General features: G+C 43.8%; 1 protein-coding gene across 1 annotated transcript in view; it reads left to right on the plus strand.

Moving 5' to 3' along the window:
• The window catches only part of LOC101466129 (netrin receptor UNC5D), a 203242-nt gene that overhangs the window by 1290 nt on the left and 186318 nt on the right, over nt 1-15634 (plus strand). The window lies entirely within an intron of this gene.

Genomic DNA, 15634 nt, shown 5'->3' on the forward strand with positions numbered 1-15634 from the left:
GTCCTGTCACTCATTTTCTTACTGCTCTCATCTTACTTTTCTTCTTCTGAGGCTTCTCAAAAAAGCTTACCATTCATTCATTCTTTCTGTTGCTCATGATGACACTCACTGTGAATGAAAGCAGACTGTAATAAAACTGCTCACACTTTAAATACTGATTATATCGTCTATAATATACAAACGTGCTGTTTAGTGACTAAATTATGCACAAGGTATGGTATAAATGACACATTATTCACATTTCAAGTGGGCTTTCTAGCAATTATATGCTTTTGAATATATTAACATTGGTGCCCATGTGCATCATTGTTGGTTGCTGGGTGATTGTATGGTAATGGAGCAAACTAGTGAAACATGCTTTGAATGTAGTTTTCCACTCCTATGCTTTGTCGTACTGAAATTGAGAGCCAGGACAATGTTTAACATTATTTGTTAAATCATGGCATTTTGTTTAATTATGATTGCTGGTGAGGTGGGGGGGGGTTATGTTTCGCAATGTGCAAATTGTGATGCTATGTTGATAGCATACTGGTAAAACTAGAGAAGCTGATAGCTTGGTGGCCTTCCTCATTTTTCTTGCTTTACTTTAAACAATAAAATACCTCCCCCCCTTCGCCAAATATGCACGCACATGCATATCTTCTGACAGTAGCTGCTTTTTGTTCGAATGTTGACAGGCATGCAAAAAAAAAAAAAAAAGGCTAAAAGGCTCATTATTTGTGCGCATACAATGTAACTGGGAAAAAGTACTGTACTTCAAAAACCCAATTTGGGGCTTGCTCTAGCCATTTTTATGTCCACTCCTCTGCAACTGGATGATCAGAGGGTTGGTTTTTTTTTTTAACCTTATTTGGTTGCAAGTAGACTCCTGCAAAAAGCTGTAAACAACAGATGCAGCTTCAGCTCCTTTGAACATTTTGTCAAATCTAGATTACATGTGTTTTTGGTGTTTCCCCTACATAAGACAGGCCCGTCTTTTATGACATTATATCACATGAAAGTAAACATCTGAATTTATCAGTTATGTGTCACTACCAGATTCAGAATGTCTGATCATCAGTAAGCTGGTTACTCATGATGTGACGTGTTCTATTTAGCAAGCAGATTTGAATGTTCATTGACTTAATGATAATACAGAAAACTGTTTTACTTAACTGACAACACTAATGAAACCTGTGGTTATGCACATGTTATATGCTGTCTTTTGTCAGAGAATCTTTTTTGCTTCCGCCAAATCCATCCTGACCTATTGACATCCATTTATTTCATATGGTAGCGTAACAAAGGTGCATTTGCAAGTCAATTAGTTAACTAGCCCCAAGGTTTTTATTTTTGCATCCCAAGTTTTGAAATCAGCTTCAACTTGGAAATTTACATAGCATAAATATTATATTAAGCCAAAGTATCTTAAGGGCAACTTTGCATGTAAGGATCAGGGGGTTTTACCGATCTTTTAAAGAAAAGTAGGTTTAAACTAAGGCAGAAATGTGTTTGAGATAACCTTTCAAGACTGACTGTAAATTGTATTTATAGAACCAGCTACCATGGCTACATTTCCATGTGAAGTGTTACATGATTTTTTCAAAGGCTTGACCTAATATGCTTGGATAGAAAAACAATAATAATGTTAGTGCATGAAAGGAAAATGTGCTTGTCTGCCCTACACATTTTTTAAAGGCTGCATGGACGTATTTTGTAATATATCTTTCGGATTTGAAATGGCTTTCACTTGGGCTTTAAAAATATTTATAACATACAATAATACTGATGTCTGCAGTTAAATACTTTATTCAGACATGAAATTAAGTGCTATGGAAAGGTAGTCTCCACACACACACACACACACACACACACACACACACACACACACACACACACACACACACACACACACAACTGGTTAAATAATGTAAAAGCAAGATTACTTTGCACATGATAAAATATAAATGGCACGTTACTCACACGTGTTGACACTAAATTTCATTTCCATAGCCACATACATGTAGAGAGTCCCCTATAAGTAAATATTATTTATCAGTTAGATGCCAAGTTAAAACACGGTCATCCAAATGCATTCAATGATGGGATAAATCACTTGTGTTCAACAAGCAATTTTATTCTTAATGTGCCGAGAACACCAAGTGACAACAAAAAAAAGACCTTAACCCAAAAGAGGAACCTTGCAGTCAGTGCCTGCAGGGGGATTCAGCGAGGAAATGCTGCTGATAAAATGTTGAGCAGCACCAGTGAACATTACAGACGTGTTCAGTGTTTCTCCTAGGTTGACTGCTTTGGGGGACAGGTAGGCTGTGGGAGTGATAACCCCCACAAAGCTTCTTTAACCTTATCAAGTCTAATTGAGGAAAACACTTCTGACAGCTAGTAAGGAAGACAAAGGGTGAGCTGAGCAGGGTCGCACAAAGATACTATCAAAAACAATTCCAGCAGTGCCAAACAACACCACTTGAACAAGAGGTTCAGTGGTCAAGTGCCAAGGAAGGCTGGTTCTGTGGCTTGATATCCACCTCCACTGATGATCAGATGGATTTCAGGTGTGGATGATTCAGGCGCTCAGAGAGGGGCGTAGCAGACAGGCGTGAAATATAATAAGAGAGAGATCTCTTTTAAAAAGAGGCCAGAAGAAAGTTAGTGGCCATAACAAGCTTATTCCCCTGTGAATAAGAGCTCTATTGTTGTCTAAGAAGAATTAATATCATATCTGTGCGACATGGCTGCAGTGGGTTGGAGTGGGTTCTTCATTATGATGAACATGGGCACTCTAGATATATATTTCTGTACTCTAGATGCATCGAATATATTTGCGGCTGAAAATTGCTCCCCAACAAAAACAGCATCAATTTGTTAAAGAAAAATCACGTAAATATGACAGATTTACAGAGCACAAAGTGGACAACATACAATAGCATATACATGCATACAAATAGTATAACAATGACACATACTATGGCATATAAAAGCATTAAATAAAGCATAGAAAACCACCTGAACACAGCCAATTAGCAAACCATTGGTATAGCAATTACTTTAGGCTATAGCATAATGCACTTTATGTATAGCTATTAATAATGAAGTAGCCTAGTTTTAAATAACGGGTTCACGATTGTCAAATCTTTATGCATAACATCTGAATTAGTGGTTTTGGAATTTTTTTTACTGTCACACCAGTGGGCGAGTCAAAATTTCAAGGTGTATTTATTGCACATGATGTTCCACCAGTTCCTCCATAATAATCCATAGTCATGACTTTTCAGTCATAGCATTTATTTTTGTCTGTGTTTTTAGCTGTTTTCTTATGCATAGAATAACATCAGCAGGCTAATAAAATATTAAGTTGCACTAGCTAGGTTAATGATTTTAGCTTTTGTATTTAAAACCTGGCTTACAGTACACTGGTGAAAAAGGCCAGTCCTACTTCTGCTTTAGCTTGCTGCCCACTATATTAGCAGTGGTCAACTTCTCCTGACAGGTGATTTACTCAGGTGCAACTGAAGTCATAAGACAGGTAGCTTTAACAGCACTGTCTACTGACAGCCTTTCCCCTCCTTTTTTCTGTGGTCAGTCATGTGGTGTGATGGGTATGTATGATTTTCTATACAAATGAAACTGATCCATTTCCTCCCTTGTTAACCTCTTTGCTGTCAATCAAATTGCTTTAATCTGTAATGCTCTACAAATACACTGGTTTTCTCTGTTACAGAAGTTCTTTAAATTATTATTTTAGGGCACCCATACATACAGTAAAACAGTCTATTCATAGCTTTTTGTGTAGGTGTATAGCTTACAGTTTGCAATAAAAACGTATCCCTGCCTGTCCTTGCCTCACAGCCCATCAGTAGGTACACCGTTTGGCAACAACTAATTTCAGTTTTTCAGAAGAAAAGTTTCTGTTAGTCTTAATTTTGAGTCAAAATTCCCATGTTACTGTAAACGTATTATTTAGGCTAACATTCAAATATTAAGTCAATAATTGGTAATGGCACCTCTAATTTTTTACTAATACTGCTAGTATTGTGATTTTGGCTTCTCAAAATTAAACGAACATGATTGAAAGATATTGAAAATGCATTTTCTGCCAGTAGAACACAAAGCAATCAAGTGCTCCCTAAAATCATTGCATAATAACCATGTCTACATGTGCCAATCACAGCTGTTCCCTGCACCACTCAGCGAGAACTTTCCTGAGTGCACTTGACCGCACTGATATACTACAGACCATCAAAACAAAAATCAGCTGTCTGTCACTGGGGAAGGCAAAGAGCTTGTCTCTTGAAGCAGATCATCATCAGTTCTTTAGAGAGACTTCAAATTTAGGGAAGTGATGTTCACCAAGAACAACTCATATGCAAAGAATGCTGTAGAGCTGTGTGCACTGTAAACCATCACAACAAACTTATTCAGCTATCTGAAAATACACCACAACTTGCAATATGATGATTGCATGAAAGCAAAGAAGAACAATACAGTGGTTGCTAACATAAATTGTATAACTGAGAATGAGCCTGTAAAGCGGGTGAGTGTATTCATCCAGCTCACAAAGACACACTGAAATCACCACAGGAATCACATTCAATTTGGCTAAATATATTTGTTCAAATAACATACTGGACAAAAGATGTGCTATGCCCTCGCGGATATTTTTTTCCACTGTGGCAAAACCTGTGCTTTATGCAAAAAGCAGGGAAAGTAGAGAGGGATCTCACAGCTGTTGGGACTCTGCAATAAAATGTTGACGTCACCAAAATCAATTATGCATCAGTGACAAATGATTGTGATCTCAGTAATTGTGATAGCCCTTTTGGGCATATTCATGCACCCCTAACCCCTGTGTATTATTTTTAAAATTCAGTCAGTATTTTTATTTCAGGAATATTATTTAGTTTGTCATTTAACATCTGTTTTCAGTGAAGTATTAATTTTATATATTGAAATTGCCGCCAAAAACAGCAACAATAAATAGCAATTACTGCATCTCTGGAAAATAAATATCATTTTATGTAACTTCTACTAAATGTTTTTCTTAAAAAAAGACTACATAAACAATTGTTGATAACACTGATGATGATAAGTATTGTATCAAAGCTGTAAAACACCACTATCTTGATGCCACTATTAGTTCAATCAGTTTGTATTTGCATTTAAAGTCTTTCAATTCTCTTAGTCTCTTAACAAAGCAGAAGAACAGAGAGAGATACCAGCCTAGCTGAGCTTTTGAATTCATATCACTGCATACAGTGAGAGAAGACCATCATTTGCATGGCAGTACTGTCCATAGATTTTTGCTGAAGGGCTGTGAAAAGTGGCTACATCTAGTAACAGAGTCGTTTAGTTGGCAACAGTGATGGGATCTGAAGCGTGATGATGGATTCTGTGGGGGAGAGGGATGTTAGGTGTACAAGCTGGCACAGTCTGCATTGAAAAAAAAGATTGAATTCTAAAAGTGAAAAATGAATATCTACCTAACAAATGAAAACTGGAATAGTTGACAATTGTGTTACAAGCCTATTTTGTCTAGGCTAACATGTAGACAAAATTTAAGTAATCAAAGAACCTGATAATTCCAGAAGGTTCACAAACCTTTTCTTGTAACTGTGTGACAAGGTAAGACATTAAAACAAAAACAAACAGCAGAAAGGCAGGTTTCTGTGAAAGGCATGACCTAAGGATGTGAATGAATTGGACAAGATTCAGCAGCTTCTTTTAAAACATCTCTCAACATCTCAGGTCCAAATGGGCTATATTAGGTAGGGTCGTAAATGTGCATTGGACCGTAAATTGTCAACCCAAAGCAAGACTAATCAGGTTGGTTGGATAACTACAGTGCTGTTATAACCTTTGTGCAACAAAAAGCTTATGCTATATGTATAATATTAGGACCATGTTTGTTGTCTTTCATAAATTCATTGATCAAGCTTCTGTGAGTTGACCATGCAACTCCTTGTGCTACTAAAAATGCATCTGGGCTTGAGCATGGAGTAAGTGAAAAAACTTAAGAGAGAAACAGAGATACAGAGAGGGAGGGGAATTGAAATGGGGAGGTGGATAAAAGGCAATGGAGTCATCTCTGCCATGTTTAATTTATCACAAAAATGACTGCCAGAATCTTGCTCAAGCTCTGGCTTTCACGTAACTGACATTACACATGATATGAATTCACGAGCCCAGCTGGGCTAGTATCCACTGTTGTTTTTATTCTGCTGGAGATCGCATGGTGGTCATATTCCCAGTTTCACTACTGCATTATTTAAGGGGAACCCATTTCTCTCCCCAACCTATCAACCCCATCTTCTGTCATTTATTCTCCACATTCCGAAGGAGCTGAGCTCATGCAGTCAAAGAGCCAAAAGAAATATTCTCTACAGGGAATATAGAAAGCTGCAAAATCAAATATGTGGAAATATTGACCGTGTTTTGGCTGCTTGGACAAAGCCCTAACTGTAAGATAGCTATTCTTTTTTTATGGGATCCTGGGATTTTGAAAACTTTTAGATATAATATTTCCTGCAGATCTTTGATTGGAACAGAGTCCTTTTTGTTGGCTAAAAAAAGCCAAAAATAAATAAATAAATAAAAAACCAATAAAAAAACCACTATATTATAAACTGGTTGCTGGAACATTATATATCTATTCAATTCAAGCATGGTTGTGTAGAGCTCTTCCTTACTACAGTTACTACAGTAGAGTACAAAGACCACTAATTGTCTCAGCAAAGATTTCAATTTATTGTTTGGGATTTTATTTTTAAACACACAAAACATGAACAGATTTCCCTGATATTTATTATGTGTAGTTGTGCATTTACTCATTTAGTTTATGCTCTGCCCTATTTCAGTCATCTGCTAGTTGTGTTTATGGTGCTCCAAATGCAACAGGAAAGTTGCAGAATGCTCTCTGCTGGACAGACTGGACAGATTACAAATGCGGCTACAGAGGGATTGCTTTACAGTTAATGTCAGATGATAATATTTGCTTGGCTATATACTGGTTGAGGTCTACTTAAGTGTCTAGTCGGCTTATGTGAGCTTATATATTTTTATAATCATTATTTATTAAACAGTATTGTTACTTATGTTATCCAGTGACCAGAGAGGTTTAGGAATAAAGAACTGTGGACAAAAACACCAATAGCCACAGAGATCCCGAGTGTCACGGGTTGCTCTGAGGATCCACTCGCAGGACTCCGGAGTGTGTTGTAACAGAGACAGTTTATTCACAAATATCTTCACCAAGTGTATTTACAGGCAGTGCGAGGACAGTGCTATATACAAGATGTGCGAGGACGGGTTCCAGGGCTCCAGGGAAAACAAGGGGATCACACACATGCTCACGCCAACCTCTCTCCGCTAGTGACCAGCCACCTCATACACGCTCCACACGGGGAAACACGGGGACGGGTCCGGGGAATCTAGAACAGAGAGACAAGTGTTACTTTCTGAGTTGGAAGTGTGGGAAACTAGGGCTCGACGTGTACTGACAGGAGTCTTCACAACAATCCAGCGTTGAACAGCTGATCTCCTCCTTCTGATATACCAGCTGGTCTGATGAGGCCCAGGTGTGCATGATCCGGGAGGGCGTTGGCAGAGGGCGTGAACCCGCCATGAGTTCTGCCCCGGCAAAACGGGAGGGGGAGAGAGATTGCTGATCAGTGCCTTGCCGACCCCGCAGGTCGTGACAGTACCCCCCCGCCAACGGGAGCCTCCCGGCGACCCCCAGGCGCCCCAGGGTGAGCCGCATGGAACCGCCGAACCATGGCCCGGTCCAGCAGAGCCGCCCGCGGGACCCAGGAACGCTCCTCAATGCCATAGCCCTCCCAGTCCACAAGATACTGCAGGCCACGGCCCCGGCGCCTGACGTCCATAATCCGAGACACGGAGAAGGCCGGACGGCCAGCGACGACCCGGGCGGGCGGAGGGGGTCCGGAAGGAGGGCACAGAGGACTGGAACACTGAGGTTTGATCTGCGAGACATGAAACACGTTGTGGATACGCATGGTCCTGGGGAGCTTGAGACGCACAGAAACTGGGTTAACAATGGAGTCCACTTCGAACGGGCCAATGAAGGAGGGGGAGAGCTTTTGCGACTCCGTCCTGAGAGGCACATACCGGGTCGAGAGCCAAACCTTCTGTCCAGGTGAGTAGGCCGGGGCCAGGGACCTGCGGCGATCCGCCTGCCGTTTGTTCCGGTCCGCCGTGCGAAGAAGGGCAGCTCTAGTGGCCCGCCACGCGCGCCGACACCGCCGCAGGTGCTGCTGAACAGAGGGCACAAAGTGCTCACCTTCGATGGCAGGGAACAGGGGAGGTTGGTACCCCAGGGAGGCCTCGAACGGGGAGACGCCTGTGGCCGACGAGGTAAGGCTATTGTGAGCGTACTCCACCCACGTCAGTTGCTCACTCCAGGTGGTCTGATTAGTGGACGTCAAGCAACGGAGAGCCGTTTTGAGTTCTTGGTTGGCCCGTTCCGCTTGACCGTTGGTCTGTGGATGAAAACCTGACGAGAGACTAACCTGGGCCCCCAAGGAGGCGCAGAACTCCCTCCAAACACGTGACGTGAACTGTGGGCCTCGGTCCGAGACCACTTCAGCAGGGATCCCGTGGAGGCGAAACACATGAGTTGACAGAAGCCGGGCGGTCTCCAGGGCAGTGGGGAGCTTGGGGAGAGCGACAAAGTGGGCAGCTTTAGAGAAACGGTCGACAACGGTGAGGATGACTGTGTTACCTGATGACGGCGGAAGACCAGTGACAAAGTCAACCGCAATGTGGGACCAGGGGCGGCTTGGCGTAGGCAAGGGATGAAGTAGGCCGGCAGCAGGCTGGTTGACCGGCTTATTCTGGGCACAGGTTGGACAGGCAGCGATGAAGTCTTGGACGTCCTTGGCCAATGTAGGCCACCAGGCGAACCGCTTGATGAAGGTGACGGTGCGATGAACGCCCGGATGACAGGTGAGTTTTCCGCCGTGGGCCCATTGTAGCACTCGTGAGCGAACCAACGTGGGAACAAAGAGCACTCCCGGGGGACCAGTACCTGGATCCGGTTCCGCCCGCTGGGCCTCCCGTATGGCGGACTCGATCTCCCATGACAGGGCCCCGATAACGCACGTGGGAGGGAGAATGGGAGCCTCACGGGTGGGGTCCTCTGAGGTGGTGAATTGGCGGGAAAGGGCATCGGGTTTCACGTTCCGGGAGCCGGGCCTGTAGGTGATGGTGAAGCAGAATCTGGTAAAGAACAGAGCCCACCTGGCTTGTCGAGCATTTAGTCGTTTAGCCGACCGGATGTATTCGAGGTTCCTGTGGTCAGTCCATACCACAAAGGGTTCTGTTGCGCCCTCTAGCCAGTGGCGCCACTCCTCCAGGGCGAGTTTGATTGCCAACAGCTCCCTGTCCCCGATGTCGTAATTCTGCTCTGCAGGAGAGAGACGACGAGAGAAGTAAGCACAAGGGTGGAGCTTACCGTCTAGTTGCTGGGAGAGAACTGCTCCGACCCCTACATCCGAGGCGTCCACCTCCACGACGAACTGCCGCTTGAGATCCGGTTGCCGGAGGATGGGCGCCGACGCGAAACGTTTCTTTAGCCGGGAAAAAGCCTCCTGAGCCTGATCATCCCAGCAGAAAGGCACCTTAGGGGAAGTTAAACGGGTTAGTGGCAAAGCAATCTTGCTGTAGTCACGAATGAACCTCCGATAAAAGTTTGCAAAACCGAGGAACCGTTGAAGCTGCTTACGGTTAGGCGGCGTGGGCCAGTCTAAGACTGCTTGTACCTTAGCTGGATCGGTTCTTAAATCGCCCCGTTCAATGATGTAGCCCAAAAACGACACAGTACTCACATGAAACTCGCACTTCTCCCCTTTAACAAACAGCCGATTCTCCAGGAGGCGTTGCAGGACTTGTCTGACGTGATGTACATGATCCGGGAGAGAGCGGGAGAAGATGAGAATGTCGTCAAGGTACACAAACACAAAACGATCGATGAAATCTCGGAGAACATCATTGACTAGACTCTGAAAGACAGCTGGAGCATTAGTCAGTCCAAACGGCATGACCAAGTATTCAAAATGGCCCAGGTGCGTGTTGAAGGCCGTTTTCCACTCGTCACCCTCTCTCATCCTGACTAAGTGGTAAGCATTCCGCAGATCGAGCTTAGTAAAAATGGTCGCCCCCTGCAGGAGTTCGAAGGCGGAGGATAAAAGCGGCAGAGGGTATTTATTCTTAACAGTAATGGTATTGAGACCCCGGAAATCAATACATGGCCGAAGGCTTTTATCCTTCTTAGTGACGAAAAAGGACCCGGCAGCCACAGGGGATGAAGAGTGGCGAATCAGTCCATCAGCCAAGGATTCATTAATATACTTCTCCATGCATTCACGTTCAGGTTGAGAAAGACTGTATAAGCGACTAGTGGGAAGGGGTGCACCCGGGAGCAAATCAATACTGCAGTCGTACGGGCGATGAGGGGGAAGAGAGCGGGCGCGGTCCTTACAAAACACTTGCTTGAGATCATGATACTCTGACGGGATAGCTGAAAGGTCAGGGGGCTCGTGTGGTAGTGGTTTAGCTGCTTTAACGGGAGTAGCTGCTGTCAAACAGGTCATGTGACACTCCTCCCCCCACCCCAGAACCCTCTCCTCCCTCCAGTCGAGCACGGGGTTATGCTGGCGTAACCATGGAAATCCTAGCACCAGGGGCGTGAGAGGGGCTTCAAAGACATAAAACTGCAGCAGTTCAGTGTGATTCCCAGACAGCGTTAGGGACACGGGTTCTGTAACATGAGTTATGTCGGGAAGACGTTGACCGTTTAAAGCGGTGACCTGCAACAAGTGGGGTAATGCCCGTGCGGAAATCTTAAGTTTGAGAGCCAGGGACGCATCTATGAAGCTCTGCTCCGCACCAGAGTCAATCAGCGCCTGAAGAGAGTGAGAGGCAGAGTGGACAGTCACTTTAGCGGCTAGCATGAAGCGTGGAGGAGAATGTGAAAAGGAGACCTCGCCCACCCGTATCCTCCTTTCTACCGGCGGGCGGGGTCTTTTGGCCGAGCAGGACAGACCTTGGCGAGATGGCCCTTGCAGCCGCAGTAAAAGCACTCACCGGATCGCCATCTGTGTGCCCTCTCCTCCGGGGAGAGTTGAGAGCGTCCGATCTGCATGGGTTGCTCCTGCTCGTCGCCGCGGTCCACTTCCCGATCGCTACTTCCGCTTCCGCCGGAAGCTGACTCTGCACGCCCCACAGGCCTCTGGGAACCGTAGTTGCTGGCGCGGTGACGCGCCCTCAAATGTTCATCAACCTTAACACATAAGGCGATCACCTCCGATAGAGTCTTGGGCAGCTCCCTCATTAACAGTTCACCCTTAAGGACATCACAAACATTGTTCAATAAAGTACTTATCAGCGCAGGCTGCCCCCATCCCGTCTCCTCAGCCAGTGTCCAGAACTCCACAGAGAAGTCCGCCATACTCCGTCTTCCTTGTTTTAAGTTCAGCAAACGGTGGCCCGCTGCCTCAGCTCCGGTGCCCCTTTCGAACACACTTTTGAACTTTGAGAGAAAATCAACATAGGTAATCTCCGGGCTAGTCCGTAACACTGCTTGGGCCCAGTTCAAGGCTTGACCGCGGAGTAACTGAACGAAAAAGGCTATCTTAGCTCCATCACTTTCATACGTTCGCCGCAGCTGCCTAAACTGCAACGTAATCTGCGTTAGGAAACCAGCACACTTGTGGAACTCACCAGCGAATGGCTCCGGTGACGGTAGAGCTCGTTCCAGGGGTTCCGCGGAAGCGGGGGCTGGTGGCGTGGAGTGTTCCGGGGCCGGCGGCTGTGCAGGAGCAGACGGGGGTGGCATAGCGGGACCTGGCAGCGGAACGTGCTGAGCGAGAGCCTGAGTGAGTGCGATCAGCTGTTGGTTAATGTGTTGTAGCATCTGCTCGTGTCGCTCCAACACGGCTTCTGGAGGAGGGGTGGGTTGTAGAGCTGAGTCCGCTGGATCCATAGTATGGCTGGATTGTTACTGTCACGGGTTGCTCTGAGGATCCACTCGCAGGACTCCGGAGTGTGTTGTAACAGAGACAGTTTATTCACAAATATCTTCACCAAGTGTATTTACAGGCAGTGCGAGGACAGTGCTATATACAAGATGTGCGAGGACGGGTTCCAGGGCTCCAGGGAAAACAAGGGGATCACACACATGCTCACGCCAACCTCTCTCCGCTAGTGACCAGCCACCTCATACACGCTCCACACGGGGAAACACGGGGACGGGTCCGGGGAATCTAGAACAGAGAGACAAGTGTTACTTTCTGAGTCGGAAGTGTGGGAAACTAGGGCTCGACGTGTACTGACAGGAGTCTTCACAACAATCCAGCGTTGAACAGCTGATCTCCTCCTTCTGATATACCAGCTGGTCTGATGAGGCCCAGGTGTGCATGATCTGGGAGGGCGTGGGCCGAGGGCGTGAACCCGCCATGAGTTCTGCCCCGGCAAAACAGGGGAGGGGGAGAGAGATTGCTGATCAGTGCCTTGCCGACCCCGCAGGTCGTGACACCGAGAAGAACAAATGAATCCCTATTAATTTTAATCTAGAGTGACACCCCAAATTTTTCTGGAATAGTTGCCATATTTTTTCTTTATACTGTTTTAACATATTAAGGTTTATAAATTTGACAGCATGAAAAGCATTTTTGTATATTTTTATTTACATTTTGTACGGCTTCTCAGTTTTTGTGGTGTAATAGTAAAAAGAGAGGACAGACTAGGGCTGCTCGATTATGGCAAAAATGATAATCACGATTATTTTCACTGAAATTGAGATCACGATTATTTGACGATATTTATTTAACCCTTTAAGACCTACTATAGAACCAAGTCCACCAGAGCTTATATTATTTTTATTTATTTTTTTTACATGCTGTAGTGCCATTTGTGGGAGCATTTCAAGTTGCTATACATCAATACAACTGTTATAGCCCATATTTTATAATATGTATGCATTAAGTCCATAGTAATTACATAAATTGCAAAAAAGTGCAATAAACTACAAAAAAAATTGAAAATCGCTTTTGTTTTGTTTACATATATTTCTACTTGGAGAAATTTAAGAGGTTTATCCCTCAAAACTTTAAATACAATAAAGTTGCAAAAAATAGTTTACAACAACAGGAAATTTATTTTGAGTGTCTTCATAGTTTTATTTTGGAGATACAGCAATTTTTATATACTGCAGGAAAAACAAAAAACATTCCTATGATGCAAATTTGCAAAGAAAACAGCATGTGCATCATTTCACTGTGGGAAGTGTTACGAACAGCTGATAGGAACGGCAAAACGTGTTTCTGGAATATTATGTTTTTGTTCCTGCAAGCGCTTTTTATGCAATTTTTGCAAAGCTATATGTGGAACGAAACCGTGACCGAGGACAAGCTGATGGCATAAGATGTAAGTACAACTCCTCCGGTTTCATATGCAAAACAAATTATTGCGCTAGCTTACACGGTTCAGGTTCTACAGGGATTTAAAAATAGTTACGCAAAACGGAGCGTGCTGCTCTGACCGGCTTTAAAGGGTTAACAATGACTTTAAAAAAATAATATAAAATAGTGTGCAACACCACTGAAGTTTTTTTTTTTAAACTCTCTTTTCAACCAACGGCAGTCACTCTCCAAATAACTTCTGCTTAGCTTTCCGAGCTTCCCTCGGGTCCTCTTAATCAGCGGTCTCCAACCTTTTTTGCGCCACGGACCGGTTTATGCCCGACAATATTTTCACGGACCGGCCTTTAAGGTGTCGCGGATAAATGAGGGAGGGGCTAATAATCGGCTCAGTCATTTTTAATGATCGTTGAAAGCCCAGATCGTAATCGTGATTAAAATTCGATTAATTGAGCAGCCCTAGGACAGACTAAAAAATAGATTTGTAAAAGTCAGCCAAACCACTATTTATCCATTAACCTAGATAAACCCAGTACTGACAGGTACTGATAGGTGTTGAATCCTCAAGCATAGCTTATACAGCTTGTGTTTTCCCATAAACCCACTGCATTATGCCCATATGTAAGTTCTATGTGCTCACAGGTGGGAAGAATAACATGGTGCCAAATATTGCTATTTCACTTCCCTCCTGCAGGTTTGCCCTCAGCCTTGTATCCACAACCTTTTCACTTACTCTTCGATAAAAGCGCGTATTGCTTCCTTGTGTTTTGAAATAATACTGAAAAGGAGGCCTTGGAGATAACTGCCCATCCACAATGCACCATTGAATGTCTCACTGTTTAACTCAAGGGCACTGGCACAAATGTTAGATTCATAGCGTACACCATTCACTTCAATGCCAAACACTCTCTCTTAACCTCTCTTTCTCTTTCTCTCCCTTGTAGCTCACAGTTTATACCTATGGGTAGCACTGTTGTTTCCTCTAAAGTGCTTGTGTTTTTGTAAATGCCCAGACCCTTCATCGTTTTCTTGTTGTCCACACCTCCCTTGCAATTCCTTTCGGTGTAATTTAGTTTCAGTTGTTTATAGCTGTGACAAATGTTTTGGTTCTGCTATCATTTCTCAACTCACCTGACTGAAGGAGGAAGGAGCCAGGACTGCAGAGGTAATGTAAGAGAGCAGGGCATGTAAGATGAAAAAAGCAGAGGGAGAGAGAAACACAGACGCGAGGTTTACAGTGCAGAATATCTGAGTATCTCATGTTATCAGTAACTGCCACATCAGTTTGTCAGTAACACCGAGCGCCTATCTCTGCTCTCCATGATAAATTAATTTCAAGCATAATCAGAAGCAAATACATATTTAATGACTGGGTAGTAAAGTACTGGTATAGTGTGTGTTTACAGAATGTCTGCTTGGTATGTGTACATTTTTTTTACATGCAGAAGTCATTATGATTTTAACCATCACATCAGCAGTTTTTGAAAGGCACCCCAGTCTAAAAAGGACCCTCACCATAGTCTATCATATTATGAAGGACGACATAACTGATTGATGTGAAACATACTGGAAACGTATCCAAAAAAAAGGAAATTGTAGGAATTCCATAGAGATAAACTTGCGGATCACAACCAATTAAGGCTCCTTTGTTCCTCACAAAAGATATCTTGCCCCCCATTATATTAAATGGTTGTGCTTTAGACCAGTATGTTTGTCTTTTTTTGTTGGTGGTGGTTTGTTGGTGGTGGTGTGTGGGGGAGGTTGCGTAATGCACAACTGAACCACAGTTATGCACTTGCGTAGACAAAAATCAAAGTTTGCGAGATGAAAGAGTTCTTAAATGCCATGCTTTTTCCAAATTGATGGCATTCAAGATGAACTATGTTTAAATGTTCTGGATCTTGTTTTTTGTTTTGTCTTTGTCCCTTCTCTTTTATGAACACAGTACTTTTTGAAAAGTTGGTTGACTGTTGCGAGACAGGCTGGTTCATCCACATTTCTTATGTCTAGTATTGCCTTTTTGAATTCATATGCATCCTCAAGGGCCATTTGGTGCTTTTATGAGTGTCACAGAAACAGGATGGGGTTTAAGAGTCCCTCTGAGCATATGAAGCTGACATAATACCTCTCTGAAGTCATGTGTGACTGTATGTTTTAAAACCAACAAAGCTCTGTCATTGATAAAATAAAACGCAAAGCTGGAT

Source organism: Maylandia zebra, linkage group LG7 (genome assembly GCF_041146795.1).
Source record: "Maylandia zebra isolate NMK-2024a linkage group LG7, Mzebra_GT3a, whole genome shotgun sequence".
Taxonomy (NCBI): domain Eukaryota; kingdom Metazoa; phylum Chordata; class Actinopteri; order Cichliformes; family Cichlidae; genus Maylandia; species Maylandia zebra.